Source organism: Melospiza melodia, chromosome 17, assembly GCF_035770615.1.
Source record: "Melospiza melodia melodia isolate bMelMel2 chromosome 17, bMelMel2.pri, whole genome shotgun sequence".
Lineage (NCBI taxonomy): Eukaryota > Metazoa > Chordata > Aves > Passeriformes > Passerellidae > Melospiza > Melospiza melodia.
Genome location: NC_086210.1, coordinates 1,550,259 through 1,565,328, shown reverse-complemented (window position 1 = coordinate 1,565,328; position 15,070 = coordinate 1,550,259).

Sequence of the window (15,070 nt, the reverse complement as noted above, 5' to 3'; positions counted from 1 at the left end):
ATATCTTGTCCCCGAGGTGCTGGGGCCAATGGCTTCCCATTCAGGCTTCTGGAGCAGAAGTGGCTTTTCAAGCCCAGCCAGGAATGAGCCCTGAGGCAGCAGCTCTGCAGTGGTGGCCACCAGGCCAGGCTGCCAAGGGAGGCTTCTGGCCATGGCCTGCAAGCAGCTGCTGCTGCCAAGGTGCCTTTGGTGCCTCAGGCTCTCCCTGGCACAGCTCCCAGCACGGCGCTCTGCCCTTGTGCCCGAGCCCTTCCCTGTGCTGGGGCTGACCTGGGGCTTTTCCTGCAGCGGGACCTGCCCTGCTCATGGCACAGGAAAGGCAGTTCCTGCTGGAGCAGGAGGCTCTGCCTGCAATGGGCTCCAACAACTCCAGCAAGGCCCTGTTGACTTCAAAATTGCTGCCTAGAGCAGAATATTCTAATTGTTAGAGCTCCAGTGCTGTGGAGGAAATAACTCTGATCAAGATCTTTCTGTCTAATCATGATCAGAATCAATCAGAGCTGTATTTCTAGAAATCTCTCAGGTATTCCATCATTAATCCTGTGGGACAAGTTCAATTCCCCCTGTCCAATCTTTTGCATCTTTCTCAATGTCTGGGGCTGGGATTGGATCCAGCCACTCCCAGTCTCCTCTCTGAGAAGAAATTTTAGAAGTCTAGGGGTTCTGGAGTGTTTTATGGGTTCTGTGGTGGCTGCTGGGTGTCATTTCTCCATCCCATGACTCAGCAGGAGTTTCTTCAAGAAAGAAACAAAGCTTTTGCCTGCAGCTCCCACTGTGCCCATGACAGGAACCCCTGTGAGTGTCCAGGACATCCTGGCTCTTTGGCAGCCTGGGGACTCCTGGGATGTCACCGTGGAGCCCCCGTGAGTTCCTGTGACAGATCGGTGCCTTTGCAGCCCAAGGTGCCCTGGGATGTCACCATGGAATGGCTGTGACTGCCTCTGACCACAGGGCTCTTTACCATCCCCAGAAAGCCCTGGGAGGTCTCCATGGAGCCCCTGTCTCTGCCTGTGACATTCCAGCTCTGGAACAACCTGGAGACTCCTGGAATGTCCCCATGTGTTGCTATAGGACATGAAAGAACACAAGCACACATCGCTGTTGTCATGGTGAAAAAAAAAGGGAAGTTAATTTTCTGACTCCAACATTTATAGTTTCCCAAGACTGACAGTGGATTGGAGCGTGACAGTGCCACCTCTCCAATGACACTGGACAAACCAAGAGTCCATCAACTTTCTCCTCCTCCATAAAGGAATGCAAAACAATGAGTTATTTACAGCAAGTGTGTGAGAAAGTTCGCTACAAGAATGTCAATATCTTAGAAAATCTTAAAACATCAGGGCGCCTCCCTTGGAACCCCTCTGAGTGCCTGTGGCAACTCAGTTCCTTAGCAGGCACCCATCACCAGAACCCATTGCTCTGGACAGTTTCCATGGCAACCCTCCCCAGCCCCCTGTTGCTATGGTCAGTTTACTGGCAGGGCCAGGAAGAGGGACAGGTGTCTTCCAAGCATTAATGACAAGGAACATGGATCACCAGGGCTCTTCCCAAAGGGGATCCTCCAATGGGGGATGAAGCTGGAGCAGTGCAAGAAGCTTTTTCTGCAGTGGGGGCATTTGCAGGGCTTCCCTTACCAGTGCCTCAGTTGGTGTTTGGTCAAATGAGAGCTCTGGTTGAAGCTCTTTCCACACTTGGGACACTCGTAGGGCCTCACCCTGGTGTGGATGCACCAGTGGGTAACAAGGCTGATGTTTTCTCTAAAGCCCTTCCTGCACTCAGGGCAGTTGAAGGGCCTCTCCTCTGTGTGAATCCGCTGGTGCCTGACGAGAATGGAGGTGGTGTGAAACATTTTTGGACACTCAAGGCACTTGTAGGGCCGTTCCCCGGTGTGGATGCGTTGGTTGGTGTGGAGAGTTTAGTTCAGGCATGGCTTGAAGAAAAAGGCCATGAAGCCATGCAATTGAGAGAAAAGTAACAGGTAGCTGTGAAGCAGTTCCGAGCCTGACTTCTATAAACAATTAGACTCTCTCAGGCATCACTGTATAAACAATAAGGTTCTCAGGCAGTCTTCCCATAACAAGTGTAACACCCTCTCTGGGAAAAGATGGCACCCTGAGAACAGATGTGGAAGTTTTGGGAACCGTTCATATCACAGTGGGAACACTGGTTTTGTTTTGTGTAAACAATCGACGGTGTAGTAAAACAAAAGGTGTGGTTAGAGTTTTCTCTGTTAGCCTATCATAAACCTGGATTTTGGAATATGCATGAAGTTGGTTAACACTATTATTTAAGCTGGCTGATCGATCAATAAATTGAGTTCCATGCATCAAAGGATTGGTTGTTCTCCCCTCACTTCAACAGGTTGGTGACGAGCTCAGAGCTGCACCTGAAGACCTTCCCACACTCCAAGCACTTGTAGGGATTCTCCCCATTGTGAAGCTGCTCATGCACCACCAGCTCCAAGACATGGCTGAAGCTCTGTCCACCTTCCTGGCCCAGGGTGGGTCTTTCCTCCTCATAGCAATCCAGGCTGAGTTTGGTGCCCCTCCTCCTGAGGGACCTCTGGAACTTTTCCTCTCCATTGGATTCCTGCACAGTAGAGGCGCTCAAAGTGGCCTCTTCCATGAGGTTCTGCTGTGGGGATTTGTCCTCCCTGGTCTCCATCCTCAGCTTCTTGCCTGTGGGTGGAAGGACAAGGACTGGATGAGATTTGCCTCTGTGCCACAGCGAGGGGGAAAGAGATTCCCCCAGTGCATCCCTAGCAGGATGGCGTTGGCAGTGGGGTTGTCCTGCAGCTGGGGGCCATGCTGGGCTGGGAGATGGAGCAGAAGAGAGGGAGAAAGGGGCACTGACATCCTCCTCACCTGGGTGTCTGGGGATATTGTCGCAGTTTGAATAGACAGGTGTCTGCAAAGGAAGGCAAGAACCTCCCTTAAAATGGAAAAATGTAAACAACCTCCTTCCGAACTCTTATAATTTTGAAATTATGGGGCTCTAGTGCAAAAGATATGGGAATGGGAAAAACAGTTCTATAGCAGGAAAATTAAAATATAAATGCAATAGTACAAAGAAAAAACACTGACAGATTCAGAATACGACCTGACACCATGTGGGGCACAGTGGCGGTGGTAGTCCCAATAAACGGTGGCTACAGGCCGCCTGAAGTGACTGGCGTGGCTCTGTTGATGCAGGGATCCTGTAGGAGGGTGAAGTTTTCCTCTGAAGATCCAGTGGTGGTGGTATTGGGCCTGATCTTCCTCCGGGAATCCAGTGGAAAAGGCTGACTCTGGTCTTCCAGCCCTCTGATTGTATCCAGGTAGGAATGCTTGGCTCCTCCCTCTGGGCGGAGCTTCTCACAATGGGATGATGGAATTTTATCAGTCATGCAGTGGCACTCATAGGCCCATTAACAGAAGATATCTCCTGGGAGGGAGGATGGGTTGTGGAAGAGATAAAGAAAACTGCCCAATTAACAGAAGGTAACTGCCCCATCAGATAGGAATAGAATACATGCCCCATGTCCAACCTAAGACAGCTGGAAAATGCTTTGCAGCATTCTGTGTCTGTGTGTCTGTGTGCATTTTACACTCAAAGTCCCCCAGATTTCCAAGAGGTTTTCCCTGGGGTTTTGTCTTGTCCCTGTGTCCCTCGGCTCCTCCCTGTGTCACTCTGTCACTGTCACCTCCACACATCTCTGAGCCCACTGGCACCTCCCAGGTTTGCCCTGAATCTCTCCCTCCTGCCCTCCAGCACCAGCAATGCCCATGGCAGGGAGCTCAGAGCAGGAGCAGCCAGGCCAGGGCTAATGCCAGGATCAGGAGCACCTGGCAGAGGCAGGACGAATTCCCCATTCCAGGCGGTGCAAGGGGGGCACCCGTGTCCCCTCCCAGCCCCAGGGTAACAGACCAGGGAGGAGATGCCTCAGCTGCCTCAGCTGAATTGCTTCCCTCAGGCCTTGGCCTGGGAAGTCTCTGTCTGGAGCACAACCTCTAGAGAAGAGTTCCCGCAAAGAAGAGAAAAGAAAGGAATTGTTTCTTCCCTTTCTCTCATCACTGCCCCTTGTGCTGATTTTCTTGTCATCTTTAGAAAAACCAACAAAAAAGCATCTGGAATGAGGTTTTTCCCAGGGTCAGTTCCTAAATAGGGCCAAAGAAAGGTTTTCTGCCAGGGAAAAAGTGACAAATGTGGGATTTGTTCAGACAGTTGAAAACATGACAGTTTCTAAGCACTGGAAATCCAGAGACTATAAAAACAGAGTTTGCAGTTGTAATGGTCTCTCCCTCCTCCCACTGATTTGTCACATCCCAACTCCAAAGGAGCAGATTACGGAAAGAAGACTCCAACATCGGGTGTTGGAGGCCTAATCCCAGAGACAGGAAGAAAGAGTTACATTGGGAAAAGATCTCCAGTTGTTTTCCTATCATAATGACCACAAATAGCTCTGTAGTCCATGTGCAATATCCAGATGAAGAGGCACGTTCCTGGTTTTTAATGCCAAATTGCAGTACTTTGGCAATTCTTTCTGGATGAGAACAAACCACAGGCCAATAATTGACCCACTTCAGTTCCCAAATCAGAAATCATTCAACTGCTACCAAGATGTCTTTCTCTGCAGATGTCCCAGATTGCAAGGCAAGATGGATTCTATTTGGCATCTGTATGGCAGTTTTCCTTATCTCTTCCACAACCACTCCTCCCTCCTGGGGGGACACCTGCTGATAACAGGCTATTGAAAGTCACTGCATGGCTGGTAAGAACTACAGCATCCCATTGGGAGATGCTCCGCCCAGAGGGAAGAGCCAAGCATTCTAGCCAGATAGAACCTGGAGATTCTGGAATAGCAGCACAACTTCTCCCCTGGATTTCCCAGAGGAACAGCAGCTGCCTCTTCTTCCACTGGATCTTCAGAGAAAGACTACACCCTTTTCTACAGTACCCCCTGCTCCAACAGAACCTGACACTCCAGGAGGACTGCAGCCACATTTCCAGTTGGATTGCTACCAGCACCCTGACCAACAGGGTGTCAGGTTGTGTTCTGACTCTGTCAGTGTTGTTTTAATTTACTGCATTGTTTATTTTTTCCTTTTATTTTCTTCCCTATGAAATAACTGTTATTTCCTGTTCCCATACTTTTTATTTTTTGCCTGAGAGCCCCTTAATTTAAAATCATAACAATTCAGAGGGGGAGGGTTCACATTCTCCATTTCATGGGAGGCTACTGCCTTCTTTAGCAGGCACCTGTCTTTCCAAACCAAGACAGCAGGACTGAAGGCACTTTGATTCCTTTTGTCCCAAGTTTCTCCTGAGTTCATGACTTCACATGAACTGGAATGGTCCCAACAGCACAAAAGCAGCCGCAATGAGCAGAATCAAATCCCCAGGTCACCATTAAATGCACTCGATCCACGCCTTCCACAGCCCGGCATCAATTCCTGCCTCTGCCCCCAGCTCTGGCTCAGCCTGAGGGGCATCGCTCTGGTGTGTGCGGGGCCGGCTCCTGCAGGACACAGCGCTGGGAGCCGCTCTGTGTCCCACAGCTTCGGCATCTCAGGCACCGCTCCGCAGCTGCGGGGCTGTGCCACCACTATAGCATGGCTGCAGTTCCTGTGCCACCATGGTTCCGTGGCTGCAGTTCCTGTGCCACCACGGTTCCATGGCTGTAGCACCTGTGCCACCACTGTTCTGCTTTTTCCATGCTCACTCCACTGCTGCTCAAAAGCTGTGCTGTGCTGTTTCAGCACGGTTCCTCAGCTCCTGCACCACTGCTCCACTGCTGCTCCAACACTGCTCATCTACCACTGTTCCACTGCTCCTTCTCTGCTCCTCCCCTGCTCCCCTGTTGTTCCTCAGCTGCTGCTTCTGTTCTAGCGCTGCTGCCACAGCTGTGGTGTCACAGAGAGGGGAACGTTCGGGCAGCAACCACTGTGGTGTCACAGAGACTGGGACAACAGGACTGCCACAGCTCTGGTGTTGTGGAGAGGGGAATGTTGGGGTGGCTGCTGCTGTAGTGTCATAGAAGGTACAACTGGGGCTGCCACCACTGAGGTGTCACAGTGAGGGGAACGTTGTGGCTGCCACCACAGTGGTATCATACACATGAGAATGCTGGGGCTGCCTCTGCTGTGGAGTCATAGAGAGGAGAACATTGGGGCTGCCTCTGCTGTGGAATCATAGAGAGGAGAATGTTGGGGCTGCCAAAGCTGCGGTGTCACAGACAGGGGACTCTGGGCCTTCCACTGCTTTGGTGTCACAGAGAGGGGGACTTGGGACTGCCACAACTATGATGTCACAGAGAGGGAAATGTTGGGGCTGACACTGCTAGGGTCCCACAGACGGGATTTCTGGAGCTCCCACCGCTGTGGTATCATGGAGAGGGGAATGTTTGGGCTGCCATCCTTGTGGGCTCAAAGACAGGGTAATCTTGGGGCTGCTACCCCTGTGGTTTCCTACAGAAGTCAATGTTGGAACTGCCAACTCAGTGGTATCACAGAGAGGGGACTGTGGGGGAGTCACTACTGTGGTGTCACAAGGGGAGCATTTGGGGCTACCACCCCTGTGGTGTCACTGAGAGGGCAATATAGGGGTTGCCACTGTGGTGCTGTCATAGAGAGGAGAACGCTGCGGGTGCCACCTCTGTGGTGTCACAGAGAGGGGAACGCTGGGGTTGCAATTTCTTTGGTGTCATAGACGGGGGACATTGGTATTGCCACTGCTGTCATGTCACAGACAGGGGAACTTTGAGGTTGCCACCACTGGGATGTCACTGACAGGGCAATGCTCGATCTTGAACATCTGTGGTATCATAGAGAGGAGAACATTGGTGTTGCCACCACTGTTGTGTCACAGATATGGGAACACTGCCAAACCTCCCCTGGTGCTGTGCCCACTCCAGTGCTGCTCCTCTGTGACACTGCAGGTACTCCTGGGGACATTGTCACACTGCAGTGCCTCCTGGGGACATTGTCACATTGTGACAATGGGACTATAGGGGCCCTGTGACACTCCAGGGTCTTGTAGAATCCATGGAACCAAGAGGAGACTGAAACTCTGGGACTTCATGGAACCATACATTGTGATACCTCAGGGCCTCATTCTTTCCAGGAATCCTTTTGACACTGCAGAAATAAATGGAACCAAGGGGACATTGTGACACTGTGGAGTTCATAAAACTAAGGGGATGCTCTGAGACTCTGGTGCCTAAAGATGCTCAGGAACCGTTGTGACACTGTGATTTGTGGAATCAAAGGCACACTGTGACACTGTGGGGTCTCATGGAATCCAGAGGCCCTTGTGACTCAGTGAGGCCAGTTGGAACCAACAATCCATTGGGATCTCCCAGAACCTTGTGGTGTCCAGGGATCCTTGTGACATTTTGGGGCCTCATGGAACCAAAGGGACACTGGAACACTGTGTGATCTCAGGGAACCAAGGGGACTCAGAGACACTGTGGGGCCTCCTGGCTCTCAGTCACTTCTGAAACTTGTGTCCATCTACAAGAGGGCAAAACTCAGCAGCTTGAGCCTGTTGAACCAGAATATTCCCATCTCCATGGAGGGTGTTCTTGCCAGCTATGGTGCTTTGTGTTCTCTCTGTGCTCTCTGGGGGAATTGCATCCTACAGGAGACCCCAACCACTCCAGTAGCTGACACCACAGAGCCTCCTGTGGGGTGCGGGCAGAGGCATCTTTCACTCCATTATGTTGCTCAGAGCCCATCCAAGCTGGAATGTTTCCAAGGATGCGGCATTCACTGGCTCTCCACCAAGGCTAACGGTGAAAGCAAGGCACTGGGGGAGGCAGCAGGGAGAGCAGACGCTGTGCTGAGGGAACGAGGGAAGAGGATGAGTGCAGAAGGCACAGCCCACCAGGAGGCCACCAGGCAGAGCTGTGGAGCCTCCCTAGGTGAGGGTGACCTGCCCAGGGAGTGCCCTGCTGCCACCCAGGACTGTGCTGCCACCCTTGGCACAGGTGTTTGCCCAGCAGGATGTCCCCTGGTCACCCGGGGCCGTGCCACTGCCCCAGGCAGGAGGGCGCTGTCAGCTGAGTGTGCCGTCTCTGGACTCAGTGCTGGAGGCGCCCCGAGCAGCCTGGCTGTGTTAAATGAGCACCCTGCAGCCCCTCTGTGCCCTGCCGTGGCTGCAAAGACTCCTGAAAGCACTGGCTGCTGTGCAGCTGTGCCCTCTGCTGCCCCTTGTTCTGCCCTGCTGGCAGAAACTGCCGCAACCGCCCAAGAGCAGCGCGGGTTTTCAATGGAGCGCGCTGCTGCCGATCCAGAGGGTGGAGAGATGTCATGCTGCAGAGTCACATTGAACAGGCACTCTGCAACTCTGCTGTGCCCTGCTGCCACAGCTGGAACCCCAGAAGCAGCACTTGGTAGCAGCAGGGAGGCTCTTTGCCCCTGCAGCCGCTGCAAGGCACCCAGCTGCCACCACTGTGAGATGCCTTGCTCCTGCAGGACAGTGCCTGGCCATGGAGCGGGGTTTGCTGCCCCTCCACCAGGCCTGCCATACCAGCTGAGATCTCAGAAGCAGTGCCCGGCCCCTGTGAGATTCCAGCTCCTCTGTGCCATGCGGCTGCCCCTGTAGCCATCTCTGCCTGCGGTGGAACCACCTCTCTGTGCTTTGCTGTGACTGGAAGCGCCCCTACAGCTGTGCCCAGCCACGGCGAGACAGTGCCGGGCCCCGGCGGGAGAGCACCCTGCCACTGTAAGGGGGTACCTGGCTGAGGAGCCATTCCTGGCTGCTATGGAGCTGCCCATGCCTGTTGCCAAGCTGTACCTGTCTGCTGTGAGACTCCCAGCTGCTGTGGAACACCTGGCTACCATCACACCGTATCTGTTGCTCCATGTCCTGCTGTCAACTGCTGTGAAAAGGCGTCGGCTGAGTGGTTCACATGGGGAAGGTCACCAGGGAGGTCACCAGGTGGGTGCCCCACCTGGGCCAGCATCCAGCAGCCAGCTTAGAACTGGTGCAAACCAGGGGAATCTGACTGTTTAATTGAAACAAAACATCACAAAGGCCTGAGGTGGGTGTTGATGCAATGTGATTTCTGCCCAGTGCTCTGAATGTCAAAGTGAAGAAATTCAATGAAGTGCAGGCAAATGGCAGGTGCGACTATGACTCTCCTAAGGCAGTTTTTGAGAGTATAGTTACAAATTGGGCATTGCTGCAGAGATTGCACCTCCTCATGGTCCTGCTGGATACCCTGTGTAATGTAACCCAATTGATCTCTGCCCCAGCACAGAGGCAGTGGGGAACGTTGGGCACCACAACTGAAGTGGTCCAGCTGGAGAATAATGGTTGTTCTCGGACGTCCCGGCCAGCTTTCCAGCACGGCTAGCAGTAGGTGGGCACTATCTCAATCTCCGTGGTTCGGGACAGCACCTAAGTCAAACGCACTGTGCTATGAGAGTAGCAGTTCCTTGTGGTAGGACGTGGCATGGCTTATGGCTACAGTCAGCAGAAATAAGAAGAGAGCGTTCTCCAGCTGTGGTGAATCCAGGTTTATTGAATCCCAGGGGAAACCGACAACCGAAGAGGAAGAGGGGGAAGTTGCAACAGCTTATAAGGAGGGAGGGACACAGGGGAGGAGTCAGTCCTTGGATGAATAGGATTGCAGAGGGGAGTGGGATACCAAAGATTGACTTAGGGAGAACACCAATGGGAATAACTTGAGGGTGGAGGTTCGGCCCCTGAGCCAATCACTCGACGCTCTAGTTAGATGTTTCTAGAGAGTTCCAGAGAGAAGGGTGAGAGCGCCAAGTGACGGACAGGGCACCGGGGAGGGATTTGAGACAGGGTACATTTATCTCCAAGGCGACAGGGAAGGAGCTGGGATAACTGGCAGCACAAGGGAGGGAGGGGAGAACCAGGGCAGAACCATTACAAGATAGGGGGGAACAGAACAGTCCAACTTATACAGACCCAACACAACAGTGAGGGATTGCAGGACTCTTTTGATTCCTAAGTCAACCAAACCAGATCGCCTCAAGGAAATTAACAACTGGAGACCTATCCCAATCATTTCCATCTTGCTAAGACTGTTCTCCAGGATTTTAACAGCCAAACTGACCAAGGCTTGACCCTCAATCCAAGGCGAACAGGCTTCATAAGAGCAGTGGGATGCTCTGAAAACCTGAAACTCCTGCAAATCATTATTCGGTCACAAAAGGAGAACAGAAACCCCCTGGGTGTTGTATTTGTGGACATCACCAAGGCTTTTGACACCATAAGCCAGCAGCACATTCTACATGCCCTAGTGCAAAGGGAAGCAGATCGCCACATCGTCAATTTGGTGGGCAATATTGTGAAAAATGTTTTTGTGATTTGTGTCAATCTGCAATGGAATCAGCAAATGCTTGTATCTGCTGTGTGGAAAATGGATGCATTCCTTGGGATAGATACAAGGAAGGGTTTTGAAACTTTCTATAGCCCAATAAAGCTTTGAAATAGGGGAAGTATGGTAAAGTAAAGAGATGAGGTAGAAAGATGGCTGATGCTTAGAATAAAATAGAGGAACTTGTTGTAAAGCTAAAGGGACTGCAATGTGACTAAATGCTTATATATAATAAAAAGCTTAACAAAATATTGTAGCAGACAGCGGTGAAGGGGCCTCCCTCCAGACGAGCACAAGAAGGACAGGAAGCCAACAACCACCTGGAAAGATGATGAAATTGCTGATTCCAGCTTACTGATATTTACTCATTTGTATTAACCAAGCACATTGGAAAATGCTTTATAAGCTTAAAAACAGTATATATACTTTACTGAATTTGTAAGTAGTGTGTGCCGTGAGTGGAGCGGTGACTCCTCGGCCACCCAGCGCTGCTTGCTCACCTTCTTTCAAGTCAAAGATATAGAAAAAAATTCGCATTGACTATTGAAATTTTATGTATTAGTATGATCTTTGTGACATGCCAGCATTCCCAGTATGGTCCCAGAATAATCCCAGTTACTTTCAAGCACTCCCAGGATGGTCCCAGTTACCTGCAGCTAGATCAACCCAGTCAGTCCCAGGATTATGCCAGTTGCTCCCAGTGTGCTCCCAGTTGCTCCCAGTCACCCCCAGTCCAGGGATGATGTGCATGGTGTGTTCCCAGTCACTCTCAGAAACTCCCAGTGTTAATCCAGTCAGTCCCAGTACAATGCAGAGATGAGCCCACTGTGGTCCCATTTGCTGCCAGTATGAACCACTTGTGCCCCACATGGTTCCAGTTTCTCGCTTTCAGCCTGACTTTTGTTCCAGTCTCTCCCAATATATCCCAGTTCCTTCTAGCATATTCCCAGTCACTCCTGGCATAATCTGAGTTCATCCCAGTGGAAGGCCAGTTGCTTCTAATGACCCCCAGTGTGCACCCAGCATGATCCCAGTTCCTCCCACTCGCTCCTGGCATGATCCCACTTGCTCCCAGTATATCCCATTTGCCTCAACAGGGCCACAATTGCACCCAGCAGGCTCCTACTCAGTCCCGGTATGATCCCACTATGATCCCATTCACCTCATTGTGATCACAGTCTCCACCAGCAGGGGTCCAGCTGCTCCCAGTATGATCCCAGTATGATGTCAGTACAAACCCAGGATAAATCCAGTCACTGTCTATATGATCACAGTATGATCCCAGTACAGCTCACTCCCTCCCAGTGATGAAACTCCTGGGATCCCCCAGCCCTCTCTGCATTTGCCCCTCCCAGATCTCCTGAGTGGAGCCACAAGGGCTGGCAGCGCCCAGGCAGGGTCCCCAGCAAGACCCAATTTGGATGTTCAGCCCCCAGATTTCCAGTCTGCCCCTCCTTTGGCCCAGGCTGGGTTCCCCCCACCCGCAGTGGCTGGGAGCAGCCGAGAGCCCCACGCTGCCCATCCCGACCTGTCCTGGCTCTATCCCCGCTCCTGCCGCAGGCTGTGAGGGCTGTGGGAACGGGGCACCGATAATACAGCGACCTGAGTGAGTTGCTGCTGGTGAGAGAGAGACGAGAATCTTGTTTCTTGATCAGAAGGCTGAATTTATTGATATATGATATCTAATACATTATAACTATACTAAAAAGAAATAAAAGAGAACGTTGCAGAGCTGCTGCTAGCTAGCTAAGAATAGAAAGAAAGAATCTCTAACAAAGTTGTGTCCAAGGACTCTGTCCCAAGCTTGCACTTTGTGATTTGGCCCCTAATTATAAACATAGGAACATGAGCCAATCAAGGTGCCCCTGTTGCATTTCACAGCAGCTGATAATAATTGTTTATGTTCTCTTCTGAGGCCTCTGCCTTCCAGAAGACACAGAAATCTGAAAGAAAGTATTTCTGTGAAGAAATGTCTGCGATACACCGAGGGTGTGGTTGCTGCTGGGGGAGGAGGAGGGAGGGAATGGGAGGAAGAGGAAGATGAGGGACAAAGGAGGATCAGAGAAAGCAGAAGGAACCACAAGGTCTTGCACTCTGTGAATTCGCATCCCCACCCATGGGATCTTCACCCCCGCCATCACGCAGGTGACCGCTGAGGGGGGAAGCTTGGCCCAGATATCCTGGGGGGTTCCCTGGGCGGGTTTTTTTGAGGGGATGATTGGAAAATGTAGAACTCCAAGGCTGTGCGGAAAAGGCCCCATGGAGGGACATTGGAGGGTCCCAGTGGCAACTGCCGGCAGAGGCAGCCTGGAGGAGCAGAGCCCTGTGTCCCCCAGGAGCCCAAAGTCGGGAGCCCAGAGAGGGGGGAGTAGTGCCATTGGCAGGAGCCTCAAGACCCTGGAGAGGGGAAGGAGGGACTCCTGGGATCCCCTGCACTCCAAAGCAGAGAATTAGGAAAGTAGGGACTCTAGGATCCCAAAACCCCCCAGCATCCCTAAATGAGGAGATGGAAAAAGGGGAAACGTTTTGCTTCTTGGGACTTCCAGCAGCGGAGGGCGGGGACCAAGTAGACAGGGGACCCTTAATCCAAGTGTGACCCACACCAGCTGGGACAGGGGGCAACCCTGAAACACCAAAGGGGAGAGACCAGAGACAGGCAGCTCCTGGGAAGCATTTTCAGGGCTGAACCTTGATGTTTGGGAGGTTTTTATGGAGCACAGATAGCCAGTTACTTCTAGAGATGGACTTGGGCAGAGGGACATTCAATCTCAATCTGTGCTAAACCCTTGTTTCTCCAGAACCAGGATTTTCCATTCCCAATCGTGGTGGCATGGAGGAGAAGGCTGTGAGGAAGATGGAGATGCCTGTCTTAGGTTGCAAGATGTAGCTGGGGGTTTTTCAATTCCCATCTATTAGAAGAGGGGCAGGTATTATCTGTTAATTGAGCAGTTTTCTTTATCTCTTCTACAACCAATGCCCCCTCTGGGAAATATCTTCTCTTAATGGGCCATTGAGTGTCACTATATGACTGATAAAAATTCCATCATCCCATTGTGAGATGCTCTGCCCAGGGGGAGGAGCAAAGCATTCCTACCTGGATATAAGCTCAGCCTTGGAACTCTACAGCCAGCTTTTCCCACTGGATTCTCACAGAAGCAGCTTTCTTATCCACAGAATTCCCAGAGGAAGAAGCAGCTTTCTTCTCCACAGAATTCCCAGAGGAAGACCAGACCCAACAACACCACCACTGACCTTCAGAGGAAAGCTCCACCCTTCTACAGGATCCCAACTGAATCACATCTGTAACTGCAGGAGCTCTGCTGCCACCATATAATGGGACTGCTACCAGCAGCCTGACCCACATGGTGTAAGGTTATACTCTGATTCAGTTAGTGGGGTTTTTTTGTACAGCTGCATTTGTATTTTTAAATTTTTTCTAGTCAATAACTGTTTTAACTAGTCCCATATTTTTGCCTGAGACCCCCTTAATTTTAAACATATAACAATTCAGAGGGAGTGGATTAATATTTTCCATTTCAAGGAAGGTTCCTGCCTTCCATAGCAGACACCTGTCTTTTCAAAGTGAGACTATGCCCCCGGACACCCAGGCGGGTGAGAAGGAAGTCAGTGCCCCGTTCCCCCCCTCTCCTGCTCCATCTCCCAGCCCAACACGGCCCCGAGCTGCACAACAACGCCGCTGGCAAGGCCTTCCTGCCAGGGATGCACTGGGGGGATCTCCTTCCCCTTCCCTGTAGCACAGAGGCAAATCCCATCCTGACCTTGCCTTTCCACCCGCAGGCAAGAAGCTGAGGATGGAGACCAGGGAGGACAAATTCCCACAGCAGAACCTTGTGGAAGAGGCCACTTTGAGAGGCTGTACTGCGCAAGACTTCAATGGAGAGGAAAAGCCCTGGAGATCCTACAGGAGGAGGGGCTCCAAACCCAGCCCAGGGCGCTCTGAGGAGGAAAGACCCACCCTGGGCCAGGAAGGTGGACAGAGCTTCAGCAGGGCTCGGAGCTGGTGGTGCATGAGCAGCTTCACGATGGGGAGAAGCCCTATAAGTGCTTGGAGTGTGGGAAGAGCTTCAGGCAGAGCAGCACCCTGATCTGCCACCAGATGATCCATGCTGGGCAATGGCCCTACAAGTGCTTGGAGTGTGTGAAGGGCTTCAGCTGCAGCTCCGCACTTGTCACCCACCAACGCATCCACACTGAGGAGAAACCTTACGAGTGTTCTGAGTGTCAGAAAAGGTTTCACACCAGCTTCCATCTCCTTCTGCATGAGCGGATTCACACAGAGGGGAAGCCCTTCCACTACCCTGACTGCAGGAAGGGCTTCATCCGCAACTCCCAGCTCATCACCCACTGGCGCATCCACACTGGGGAGACGCCCTATGAGTCTCCCAATTGTAGAAAGAGCTTCACCCAGAGGTCTCACTTGATCAAACACCAACAGAGGCACCAGTAAGGGAAGCCCTGTAAATGCCCCAACTTCAGGAAAAGCTTCTTGTACTGCTCCAGCTTCATCTCCTATTGGACAACCCCCATTGGGATGAACCCTGGTGATCCATGTTCCCTGTCATCAATGCTGGGAAGACACCTGTCCCTTTTCCTGTCCCTGCAAATGACATGATGTGGGTCCAAGAACATGAGGGTCTGGCCATGGTTGTGTCATTATATTCTCTCCTACATCAGGTCATTGCTAGGGGTAGGAAAGGGACTGTCTCTCTCCTCTCC